This window comes from Balaenoptera borealis (genome assembly GCF_965194805.1).
Source record: "Balaenoptera borealis genome assembly, chromosome: X".
Taxonomy (NCBI): Eukaryota; Metazoa; Chordata; class Mammalia; order Artiodactyla; family Balaenopteridae; genus Balaenoptera; species Balaenoptera borealis.
The window spans coordinates 22403991-22417500 of record NC_138881.1 but is presented as its reverse complement, the minus strand read 5'-3'; the positions used below and the strand labels follow the sequence as shown (position 1 = coordinate 22417500).

General features: G+C 36.7%; 1 protein-coding gene and 2 long non-coding RNA genes across 3 annotated transcripts in view; 2 read left to right on the top strand and 1 right to left on the bottom strand.

The window, feature by feature from the left end:
- Positions 1 to 11878, bottom strand: part of LOC309619905 (melanoma-associated antigen B18-like) — a 329434-nt gene extending 317556 nt beyond the window's left edge. Inside the window, exon 1 of the mRNA XM_082375846.1 lies at positions 11448 to 11878. The gene's annotated coding sequence lies outside the window, so the exon portion shown is untranslated. The remainder of the gene's footprint in view (positions 1 to 11447) is intronic.
- The window catches only part of LOC309620032, a 369441-nt gene that overhangs the window by 151250 nt on the left and 204681 nt on the right, over positions 1 to 13510 (top strand). The window lies entirely within an intron of this gene.
- The window catches only part of LOC309620007, a 321410-nt gene that overhangs the window by 110507 nt on the left and 197393 nt on the right, over positions 1 to 13510 (top strand). The gene's annotated exons all lie outside the window — the stretch shown is intronic.

Sequence of the window (13510 nt, the reverse complement as noted above, 5' to 3'; positions counted from 1 at the left end):
CAGATTCTGTGGGGCAGGATTGGAAAGACAGAGTTCTGGGCCTGCCACAGAACAAAGATCCAACCAGAGAGATGGCCGTTTCCAGGGCTGCCAGGAAAATCACTCAAAGAGATGTGTGCGGCAAGTTAGCAATAAGAGACAGGCAAGTTACCCATTTTGAGATCCAAGAAAAGGAAGTTTGTCAGATATGGATGCCAAACCATGATAAAAGGTAAGGCTCTTTGGTCCAGTTTCAGGGAGTTGTATTCTCTTGCTGAAAGCCTCTATTCCAGTCTCCTGACTGCACTTTAAGAGAAATGAACAAATCTGGCCTGGCCTCATAATCACTCAAAATTTAATACTTAAAATATAGGAGAACAGTGGAGTATTGTCCAATATAAAAACAAGTCAAGAATTGGACTTAATAGATAGCCTCAACCACCAGAGGGCAGACAGCAGAAGGAAGAAAAACTACAATCCTGCAGCCTGTGGAACAAAAACCACATTCACAGAAAGATAGACAAGATGAAAAGGCAGAGGGCTATATACCAAATGAAGGAACAAGAAAAAAACCCCAGAAAAACAACTAAATGAAGTGGAGATAGGCAACCTTCCAGAAAAAGAATTCAGAATAATGATAGTGAAGATGATCCAGGACCTCGGAAAAAGAATGGAGGCAAAGATCGAGAAGATGCAAGAAATGATTAACAAAGACCTAGAAGAATTCAAGAACAAACAAACAGAGATGACCAATACAATAACTGAAATGAAAACTACACTAGAAGGAATCAATAGCAGAATAACTGAGGCAGAAGAACGGATAAGTGACCTGGAAGGCAGAATGGTGGAATTCACTGCTGCGGAACAGACTAAAGAAAAAACAATGAAAAGAAATGAAGACAGCCTAAGAGACCTCTGGGACAACATTAAACGCAACAACATTCGCATTATAGGGGTCCCAGAAGGAGAAGAGAGAGAGAAAGGACCAGAGAAAATATCTGAAGAGATTATAGTCGAAAACTTCCCTAACATGGGAAAGGAAATAGCCACCCAAGTCCAGGAAGCACAGAGAGTCCCATAGAGGATAAACCCAAGGAGAAACATACCGAGACACATAGTAATCAAATTGGCAAAAATTAAAGACAAAGAAAAAATATTGAAAGCAGCAAGGGAAAAACGACAAATAACATACAAGGGAACTCCCATAAGGTTAACAGCTGATTTCTCAGCAGAAACTCTACAAGCCAGAAGGGAGTGGCATGATATACTTAAAGTGAGGAAAGGGAAGAACCTACAACCAAGATACTCTACCCAGCAAGGATCTCATTTAGATTTGATGGAGAAATCAAAAGCTTTACAGACAAGCAAAAGCTAAGAGAATTCAGCACCATCAAACCAGCTTTACAACAAATGCTAAAGGAACTTCTCTAAGTGGGAAACACAAGAGAAGAAAAGGACCTACAAAAACAAACCCAAAACAATTAAGAAAATGGTCATAGGAACATACATATCGATAATTACCTTAAACGTGAATGGATTAAATGCTCCAACCAAAAGACACAGGCTTGCTGAATGGATACAAAAACAAGACCCATAACTATGCTGTCTACAAGAGACCCACTTCAGACCTAGGGACACATACAGACTGAAAGTGAGGGGATGGAAAAAGATATTCCATGCAAATGGAAATCAAAAGAAAGCTGGAGTAGCTATATACTCATATCAGATAAAATAGACTTTAAAATAAAGAATGTTACAAGAGACAAGGAAGGACACTACATAATGATCAAGTGATCAATCCAAGAAGAAGATATAACAATTATAAATATATATGCACCCAACATAGGAGCACCCCAATACATAAGGCAACTGCTAACAGCTATAAAAGAGGAAATCGACAGTAACACAATAATGGTGGGGGACTTTAACACCTCACTTACACCAATGGACAGATCATCCAAAATGAAAATAAATAAGGAAACAGAAGCTTTAAATGACACAATAGACCAGACAGATTTAATTGATATTTATAGGACATTCCATCCAAAAACAGCAGATTACACGTTCTTCTCAAGTGCACACAGAACATTCTCCAGGATAGATCACATCTTGGGTCACAAATCAAGCCTCAGTAAATTTAAGGAAACTGAAATCATATCAAGCATCTTTTCTGACCACAACGCTATGAGATTAGAAATGAATTACAGGGAAAAAAACGTAAAAAACACAAACACATGGAGGCTAAACAATACGTTACTAAATAACCAAGAGATCACTGAAGAAATCAAACAGGAAATCAAAAAATACCTAGAGACAAATGACAATGAAAACACGACGATCCAAAACCAATGGGATGTAGCAAAAGCAGTTCTAAGAGGGAAGTTTATAGCTATACAAGCCTACCTAAAGAAACAAGAAAAATCTCAAGTAAACAATAACCTTACACATAAAGCAACTAGAGAAAGAAGAACAAACAAAACCCAAAGTTAGCAGAAGGAAAGAAATCATAAAGATCAGAGCAGAAATAAATGAAATAGAAACAAAGAAAACAATAGCAAAGATCAATAAAACTAAAAGCTGGTTCTTTGAGAAGATAAACAAAATTGATAAACCATTAGCCAGACTCATCAAGAAAAAGAGGGAGGGGACTCAAATCAATAAAATTAGAAATGAAAAAGGAGAAGTTACAACAGACACCGCAGAAATACAAAGCATCCTAAGAGACTACTACAAGCAACTCTATGCCAATAAAATGGACAACCTGGAAGAAATGGACAGATTCTTAGAAAGGTATAACCTTCCAAGACTGAACCAGGAAGAAACAGAAAATAGGAACAGACCAATCAGAAGTAATGAAATTGAAACTGTGATTAAAAACCTTCCAACAAACAAAAGTCCAGGACCAGATGGCTTCACAGGTGAATTCTATCAAACATTTAGAGAAGAACTAACACCCATCCTACTCAAACTCTTCCAAAAAATTGCAGAGGAAGGAACACTCTCAAACTCATTCTATGAGGCCACCATCACCCTGATACCAAAACCAGACAAAGATACTACAAAAAAAGAAAATTACAGACCAATATCACTGATGAATATAGATGCAAAAATCCTCAACAAAATACTAGCAAACAGAATCCAACAACACATTAAAAGGATCATACACCACGATCAAGTGGGATTTATCCCAGGGATGCAAGGATTCTTCAATATATGCAAATCAATCAATGTGATACACCCTATTAACAAACTGAAGAATAAAAACCATATGATCATCTCAATAGATGCAGAAAAAGCTTTTGACAAAATTCAACACCCACTTATGATAAAAGCTCTCTGGAAAGTGGGCATAGAGGGAACCTACCTGAACATAATAAAGGCCATATACGACAAACCCACAGCAAACATCATTCTCAACAGTGAAAAACTGGAAGCATTTCCTTTAAGATCAGGAACAAGACAAGGATGTCCACTCTCACCACTATTATTCAACAAAGTTTTGGAAGTCCTAGCCACGGCAATCAGAGAAGAAAAAGAAATAAAAGGAATACAAATTGGAAAAGAAGAAGTAAAACTGTCACTGTTTGCAGATGACATGATACTATACATAGAGAATCCTAAAAATGCCACCAGAAAACTACTAGAGCTAATCAGTGAATTTGGTAAAGTTGCAGGATACAAAATTAATGCACAGAAATCTCTTGCATTCCTATACACTAATGATGAAAAATCTAAAAGAGAAATTATGGAAACCCTCCCATTTACCATTGCAACAAAAAGAATAAAATACCTAGGAATAAACCTACCTAGGGAGACAAAAGACCTGTATGCAGAAAACTATAAGACACTGATGAAAGCAATTAAAGATGATACCAACAGGTGGAGAGATATACCATGTTCTTGGATTGGAAGAATCAATATTGTGAAAATGACTATACTACCCAAAGAAATCTACAGATTCAATGCAATCCCTATCAAATTACCAATGGCATTTTTTACAGAACCAGAACAAATCATCTTAAAATTTGTATGGAGACACAAAAGACCCCGAATAGCCAAAGCAGTCTTGAGGGGAAAAAACGGAGCTGGAGGAATCAGACTCCCTGACTTCAGACTGTACTACAAAGCTACAGTAATCAAGACAATATGGTACTGGCACAAAAACAGAAACATAGATCAATGGAACAAGATAGAAAGCCCAGAGATAAACCCACGCACCTATGGTCAACTAATCTATGACAAAGGAGGCAAAGATATACAATGGAGAAAAGACAGTCTCTTCAATAAGTGGTGCTGGGAAAACTGGACAGCTACATGTAAAAGAATGACATTAGAACACTCCCTAACACCATACACAAAAATAAACTCAAAATGGATTCGGGACCTAAATGTAAGACCGGACACTATAAAACTCTTAGAGGAAAACATAGGAAGAACACTCTTTGACATAAATCACAGCAAGTTCTTTTTTGATCCACCTCCTAGAGTAATGGAAATAAGAACAAAAATAAACAAATGGGACCTAATGAAACTTCAAAGCTTTTGCACAGCAAAGGAAACCATAAACAAGACAAAAAGACAACCCTCAGAATGGGAGAAAATATTCGCAAACGAATCAACGGACAAAGGATTAATCTCCAAAATATATAAACAGCTCATTCAGCTCAATATTAAAGAAAAAAACAACCCAATCCAAAAATGGGCAGAAGACCTAAACAGACATTTCTCCAAAGAAGACATACAGACTGCCCCGAAGCACATGAAAGGATGCTCTACATCACTAATCATTAGAGAAATGCAAATCAAAACTACAATGAGGTATCACCTCACACTGGTCAGAATGGCCATCATCAAAAAATCTACAAACAATAAATGCTGGAGAGGGTGTGGAGAAAAGGGAAGCCTCTTGCATTGTTGGTGGGAATGTAAATTGATACAGCCACTATGGAGAACAGTATGGAGGTTCCTTAAAAAACTAAAAATAGATTTACCATATGACCCAGCAATGCCACTACTGGGCATATACCCTGAGAAAACCACAATTCAAAAAGAGTCATGTACCACAATGTTCACTGCAGCTCTATTTACAACAGCCAGGACATGGAAGCAACCTAAATGCCCATCGACAGATGAATGGATAAAGAAGTGTGGTACATATATACAATGGAATATTACTCAGCCATAAAAAGGAACGAAATTGAGTCATTTGTTGAGACGTGGATGGATCTAGAGACTGTCATACAGAGTGAAGTAAGTCAGAAAGAGAAAAACAAATATCGTATATTAACGCATGTATGTGGAACCTAGAAAAATGGTACAGATGAGCCGGTTTGCAGGGCAGAAGTTGAGACACAGATGTAGAGAACAGACATATGGACACCAAGGGGGAAAAACTGCGGTGGGGTGGGGATGGTGGTGTGCTGAATTGGGCGATTAGGATTGACAGGTATACACTGATGTGTATAAAATTGGTGACTAATAAGAACCTGCAGTATAAAAAAACAAACAAACAAAAAAAGAATTGGACTTAAAATATTCTTCTAGTGCTAATTTATCTTTATAACCTTGGGTAAATCACTTATCATTTGTAAGTATTTATTTTTAACATGTCTTGGTTGTGCTAAATTAAACCTATGGATGCTCCAGCTCTCAAATCCTGACTTTCTATTTCTACTAATTATTGAACATATATATTTACAACCATATCTTGCTATTGAGCTGCTGTGTTACAATCACGATTCATAATTAATGAAGCATTCCTGCTTATAAATTATGTTATGCAGTCTCAGTTTTACAGAAGATATTCCAAGATTGAAAGTTGACATGAATTGCAATGTCTCTTCAACATACCTAACATGCAAATATCAAAAAAACTAGAAAATTTTTAAAAACCTGCTATATGAAACTTTTAAAACTTGACAGAACAAAGAGACAATTCTTCTGCATACTAAAAGTTAATGAGTTTCAGTCATATATCCATCCATTCATTCAACAATCATTTATTGAACGAATACCATAAGCCAGATGCTATACCAAGGGGGGCTAAGAATGGAGTAGTGAATAAGAAAGACAAGGGCATTATCTTCATGAATCCCACATTTTGGGGGAAATTGAAACCAGTTAGAGAACAGTAATATTGTCATTTATAAATGTCCTGTGTAGCACAGCCTTTTCCTCATGGAACTGTCAATCTAGCTGGGAGATGATGTTAAATAACCACATGAATACTTTCACTCAGGACAACAGTTACAAAGAAGTGCACGTAGCAGGGAGAACATAACACAGTGGAAAGAAAGCCACTCTGGGGATCAAAGGATGCTTTTCCAAAGAAGTGACTTTATCCTATGAGATGAAAGAGGAAAATTTGTTTCTTAAAAGTGAGAAAAGAGAGTGGAGGTGGAGAAGAATGTTTCGCATGGGGAGTATTTGTAAAAGCCTGAGGCAGAATGGTTTGTGGAGCTTCACAAGAAATCCAAGTAAGATTGGCGAAGAGTAAATGAGAGGTAGAATGGCAGGAATGTCAGTCAGTATACTGGGGACAAGGGCATAGACCAGGTCGGCAAGGGCCTAGTGGTCAATTTTCATAGTTCTTTAACTTTATAGGAACAAATACATTTTAAAGAGAATTCAACTTATTGAAAGTATTGAGTCAAAATATTTTTCACAGGTTATCTCTTTTGTATCTCACATGTGAAGTGAAGAAAAATAATAATATAAAGCTATAATTATCAAAATGATTGAAATATTGATGTCAACTTGACCCAAATTGTATATACAGTATCACTTTGAGCGTGCCCATGCGCACGTGTGTGTGAATTCTATTACTGATGATTTCAGGATTGTATAAGCGCTTTCTCTGCACAGACTTCTCTTATAACTGTTCAAAATAAAATACTATTTTGTGTGAAAAACATTCTTTTTAATATTACGATTAGTTATGATCCTGATAGGGAAATGATATGGATTGTAAGAACATGACTTCAATGTTCTAGGGCAGTTGTAAACATGACATATACTTAGTTCACATGCTAAACATCAAAGAAAAAAATTCTAAGGTTCCTAGCCCAGATTCTGACTCACATTTTATTTTTCCTCATGCAGGGGCTTAATCAGACCAACTGAACACAATAAGGAATTCAATCTTATCTTTTATATGAGTCATCTTGAATAATAATAAGTTACTCATAGACATAAGGGAAATAAATTATCCTCCTCAGACATTTTACCATGAAGATATATACCCTTTCTATAAACAAACCACTTTCTATAACTTAAACTATTTTAGGTAGGATTCACCCTAAAATTGACTTAGATATTCCAAGGTTTAAGCTTTTAGAGAGGACACTAGCAAAGCTAGATTCATTGATGATGAAAGAAACCAATGCTCCATCAGAGTAGCAGGTAACACTAGATCATTCTATTTTCTAAGTTCTGAAAACTTAACGGTTATGACATGAATTTACACCCATTCTTTACATTAAGTACAAGCTAGGAACACATGATCATAAATTGATGAGGAAAGCAGTGCACGTTGAGTGTAAACACTTCTTTCTGAGGTCTTTAAGACTCCTATTCCAATTCCACTAAGTCTAGCTATATTTCCACTTCCTTTTTTTTCATCGTTTTTTTTGTGACTCATCCCTCTATCGCACACTGATAAATGGATGAAGTAAATAAACGTATTAGTTTATTTTTGTACAATATAATGTCAAACTGTATAAACTATGGGTTCTCGTTCCAATTTTGCCTCTAACACTATTTTCATTCTTCATATTGTTTTTTCAGAATCTGTGGCAGAAAGTTCAGACTTCAAATGAATAATGGTTAAACTCAATCTAGTACATATTTTAGATGCAGCCTGTAAACATTGGGAATAAGGTTTTTTCCCCTGTGTTTTATTCTCCTTATCTCAGAGACAAGATTAGAGAAGAAAAATAAAACCTAATTTAGATCCCTTATATAACAACATGTTAAAATTGAAGTTTAAACCAAGACACCAATGCCCAATAAATGTGAAATTCCAAAGTGAGGTGTCAGATTACCATATGCAGAAATTATAAAGGAAAGAGAAGTGGTTTTCAATACATGATGCACATTGGAATCACCTGAGGACCTTATGGACCCACTGATGCCTGGGTTCCAGCCCCAGGAATAATTCTTACATTCAGCTGGTGTATGGACTGGGCATTGGGATTTTTAAAAAGCTAAGAGATTCTAATGTTGAGAACCACTATTTTAGCTAATAGTAATGAGTTAGAGAACACTGAAGAGTCACACTTTACAGATAGTTAAACACTGTAATTGTTCAATGAATATTTGTTGAATTAAACCAATAACATGATGCTTCAAGTCTAGTGAAATATTAATGTAGGAATTATGCTTAAACTATTGAAATAGAGATTGAAGCATCCCTCAGCTGATACTGCTTATGGACTTGCTAGGAATAAAGTTAGATGTCTTCATGGAGTCTTTTTCCCATAGGGATTCTAAGACCATAGCTAATTCTTCTGTTACTTCTTGAATCATACATAGTGTAGGTTGATTAATATCTAGATCAATTATAATTTGTTCATGCATACAAACTTTTTTTAAAGTCTAAAAATACTATTTTTGAAGTAAATGTTATCTGGAAGTTCCATTTCTAAAATATATCCTATCTATTAAATCTGTAGGTATTGTGATAGACAGAAGTAAGGGACATTTTTCTGACAGGGATCACAAAATAAGTTTCAGGCCAGGATTTGGGAAAGAATTTAAGGTTGCTAGGAATCCATACTATTTTAGTGGTTCTAGTTAAGTGAATTAAGTCCATTTCCCTTCAAGCCTTCCACAACTTGCTATGCACCCTCAAATGTGTGTGCGTGTGTACACACATGCACACATGCATGTGTGTGTTTTACTGTCATCTTTCACATTTTGGCACAACCAGATTTTTTTACTTAAATTCTATTTGCCTCTTTTGTACTTAATACCAGTCATTTTTATTTGCTTCTTATATTTCAAACAACTTCACAACTTTACTGTGAGGGATGCTCTATGGTAATGGGATGAAGGACAGATACAGCTGCAGCATATCAGCAAGAAAGCTGTGAACACACACATACACACACAATTCCCTTTGGGAGTTTAGACAAGAACAGGGAATCAGTGAATGTTAATACCTCCCATGTAGCAGCTTTACTAGACAGATTTTGGATAGTTGGCCTTTTTCATAGCTAATAGCCATATAAGTTCTTTCAATGGTCCTTCTCCTTGCGATATTAGAGCTGTCTCATTGATAGGCTCTCAATTCTCAGAGAATAGAGGACTTTTGAATCTTGTTTTTTTATTTGAAGGTACAGTTGATTTATGACATCATCAGTTAATTCTCGCCTCTCAATATTTAAAGTAAGAACTTTCTTAGCTGGTTGATATTTGACAAGACCGCACATTCTTTAATGACACTGGTTGAAGACCAGTGAAAGACCACAGTACTTCCTTCAGTCGAAACAGATGTATTATTACTTGTGTTAAGAAATTCCTCAAATTGCATCTCACAAAGTGATTATGTTTCTACTAAGGTGATAACCCTAGAAATACTGAAATATAATGGTGGGAAAGCACTATGTTGTAAATTGCTTGGTGCAAATATCACCATAACATTTTTAACAATTATTTAAAGTCTCTATTGTGTGCATTCACCTCACCATAGTTCTGCTTGTTCATAAATAAGGGCAAGAGCACGGGAGATGGCTAGTTAAAACGATGTTTTCCTCCCCCCCCAGAGGCCTCCTAGGATTCAGGAGGAGTGACATATTCTTAGAATCTAGCAGAACTAATAAGATTATGTGGAAAGGATTGAAGATGTGAGAGGGAACTTGCCTACTGATTCCATATGCTTCCATCCTGATTTGCCTGACAGATTTGATCAAGCAAAGTTCAGGAACTCCTGAAGCTAAACTAAACAATGTCTTCAGGGATCTGTTAGTTAAGTTAAAGTGTAGTCAACCAATACAGGAACAGTCCCCTATAAGGAGGAAGCAATTACTCTGCCATTAAACAATCCTGATACCAAATGATAACTCTACTACTTACTAATAATTTAAGACATCTAAGCCTCAGATTATCATTAGCAAAATAGAGAGGAGCTGCTGAGAAGACTGAGAGGTATTTCGTCAGGTCAGAAGATCAGACTGTTCTTCAACGAATAATTATAGGGCATTTACTGTACTTCATGGATGACACAAGGGCTGAGAAGATGCAGATAAAATGGCAAACCCTGCACTCAAGGGGACTGCCGGGTGGTAGGGATACAGACTTATAAATCATTATAATAGAATATGGTAATCAGTGTCATTATAATGTGTAGTGGGAAGACAGGGGGAAGAAGTCCAGAAATGCCTAGAAGAATCAAGGAACTCCTCACAAGGAAGATAACCTTGGGCTTGGGCTAAGACTTTAAGGATTCAAATAGGCATTTATTAGAGATACTAACTTAAGGATCACAGTCTAGGCAAAAGAACAATGGTGTAAATGACAGGAAGGTGTAAGAGTGCTCTTGGGCAAGAGGTTTGTAAGAGGATGTTAAAGAGCAGTTATAGAAAATTTGGTTGATCAGGTAGGCAAGGGCCAGAGGATGAAGAGACTGGTATGTCATGCCAAGGAATTGTTGTTTGTTTGGGTTTTTTTCCTAAAGATGATGAGAAGCCAATCACATATTTTGAGCAAAGAGCTGACGTCATATTTGTTCTCAAAAGATCATTCTCAAGAGATGTTAGAGGGTGGATTGGAGAACGGTAAAATTAAGGAGGAGAACACAGTGAACAGGACATTCATTACTGTGGGTAGGATCTGGTGAGAGTAGTGGCAGAAGGGATGGAGACAAATACATCAAGAATTTATTATGGAGCAGAGTGAATAAATATGCAGAAAAACTGGGTATGGAAGATGAGGAGATCTAGAAGGAGATTTAGGATTGGGACTTGGACAACTGAATGGATGGTAGTTGTTCCTCACCAATATAAGAAATTTCAAAAGAAGCATACAGAAATGGGAAGATGGTGAGTTTGTTGATAAGCCTCCAGAATATGAGGGGTTCATAAGACGTTCATTTAGAAATGTAAAACATCAAGAAAAGAGCCTGGCCCATAGTAGACGGTCAGTAAATTGTAGTTCACCTTCCTTTTGAACCAAGAAGTGTCATTAAGCTACTGAATATATGTAAATAAAATCTAAAGAGAGGGACTTCCACGGTGGTGCAGTGGTTAAGAATCCGCCTGCCAATGCAGGGGACATGGGTTCAAGCCCTGGTCCAGGAAGATCCCACATGCGGCGGAGCAACTAAGCCCGTGCGCCACAACTACTGAGCCTGTGCTCTACAGCCTGCGAGCCACAACTACTGAAGCCTGTGTGACACAACTACTGAAGTCCACGCGCCTAGAGCCAGTGCTCCGCAACAAGAGAAGCACTGCAATGAGAAGCCCATGCACCACAACAAAGAGTAGCCCCCGCTCGCCACAACTAGAGAAAGCCCGTGCGCAGCAACAAAGACCCAATGCAGCCAAAAATAAATTTAAATAATTTTAAAAAAACCTGAAGAGAAATATTTGGTATCCTTTCAGTTTCAAAAATTGATTCTTCCTATATATTTTGCACATGCTCTTCCCTTCACCTAGATGATCCTGCCTGCACAGTCCTCCTTCAGGCTCTTTTCATCCTTCCAGTCTTGGTTTGAAGATCTTCTAAGTCAGGCCTTCTGTAATCATGTTCAGAAACAGTTACCTCCCAACTCAGTACACATCACATCTTCCTACTGATGACCTTCACAGAAAATTTCTCAATTTTCAAATAAATGATTCATATTAGTTTATTTGCTTATTGGTTTATCTGCCTTTCCCTTTAGGTTCTATTTTAAGGTGAAGAAAGAAAGAAAAAAAGAAAGGGAGGGAGGGAAGGAGGGAGGGAAGGCAGGAAGAAGGGAAGGAAGGAGGAAGGGAGGAAGGAAGGAAGGAAGGAAGGAAGGAATCAGTAGACTCTGTTTAACTTTGAAATTAATTATCCAATCTGTGGATATAAAAACTCCGTCACCTGTTCTTATTACAAATGTATGCAAAACCCACATTGTTTTCAGTTTTTGCATATTTCACTCCTTAACATCTCAGAATAAGGCAGGGAAGGAAGGGAAAGTATAAAACACAAACATCTTCTCGATGTTTGCCTCCATTCTTTTTCCGAGGTCTTGGATCATATAAACTACAGAATGGAATGCAATCACAGGATCAGAAACTATACAGTAGGTTCATGGCAGTTAGTACATATTTGAAATCCATCTCTTCATCAAATTTTTGTGACTTTTTAAAGCGTCTATATGAAAGTGGTTTTAATAAAATGTAACAGTGACTTAAGAACATATTCGTAAAGAATTTCATATTCTACCTATGTGATGCTAAGTTACTGCATATGGTACAGTGCTCTGCTTGTTTTTCTTCCATGTCAGTTTTGACTCTCAAATACACATAAAAGACCCATAATGTCTGTAGCCTGAGATATTACATTTGAGATTTTTATACTCTGTAGTCTTTTTACTGCTTAACTTATCACTTAAAGAAATAGAACCTGAAATCAATGGCCAATTCATTTTCCTTAATGATGTAAGAGCAAATAAAATCCACTCCAATTGTCGTGGTTCGTAAGCAATGGGAAAGAGTTTTGTCAAAGTAAATAGGATGTGAATACATTGAATGATGAAATAAGATTCCAATGATACAGTCATCTTTCTGACTAATTTCACAATACTAAATATCTCCCTTGAATGTTATCATGTTGAAGTAATACACCAGAAAAAAATTGTAAAACCTAAGGAAGAAATTCTACAGTAAAATATTAAATCTTACTTCTTTAAAAACCTAGCAATTCTCAGTCCAAAAATTTTTTTTCCACATCTTTATTGGAATATAAATGCTTTACAATGTTGTGTTAGTTTCTACTGTAAAACAAAGTGAATCAGCTTTATGTATACATATATCCCCATATCCCCTCCCTCTTTGGAGATTAATCCTTTGTCAGTTGCTTCGTTTGCAAATATTTTCTCCCATTCTGAGGGTTGTCTTTTCATCTTGTTTAGGGTTTCCTTTGCTGTGCAAAAGCTTTTAAGTTTCATTAGGTCCCATTTGTTTATTTTTGTTTTTATTTCCATTTCTCTAGGAGGTGGGTCAAAAAGGAACTTGCTGTGATTTATGTCATGGAGTGTTCTGCCTATGTTTTCCTTTAAGAGTTTAACAGTACCTGGCCTTACATTTAGGTCTTGAATCCATTTTGAGTTTATTTTTGTGTATGGTGTTAGGGAGTATTCTAATTTCATTCTTTTACATGAAGCTGTCCAGCTTTCCTAGCACCACTTATTGAAGAGGCTGTCTTTTCTCCATTGTATATTCTTGCCTCCTTTATCAAAAATAAGGTGACCATATGTGCGTGGGTTTAACTCTGGGCTTTCTATCCTGTTCCACTGATCTATATTTCTGTTTTTGTGCCAGTACCATACTGTCTTGATTAC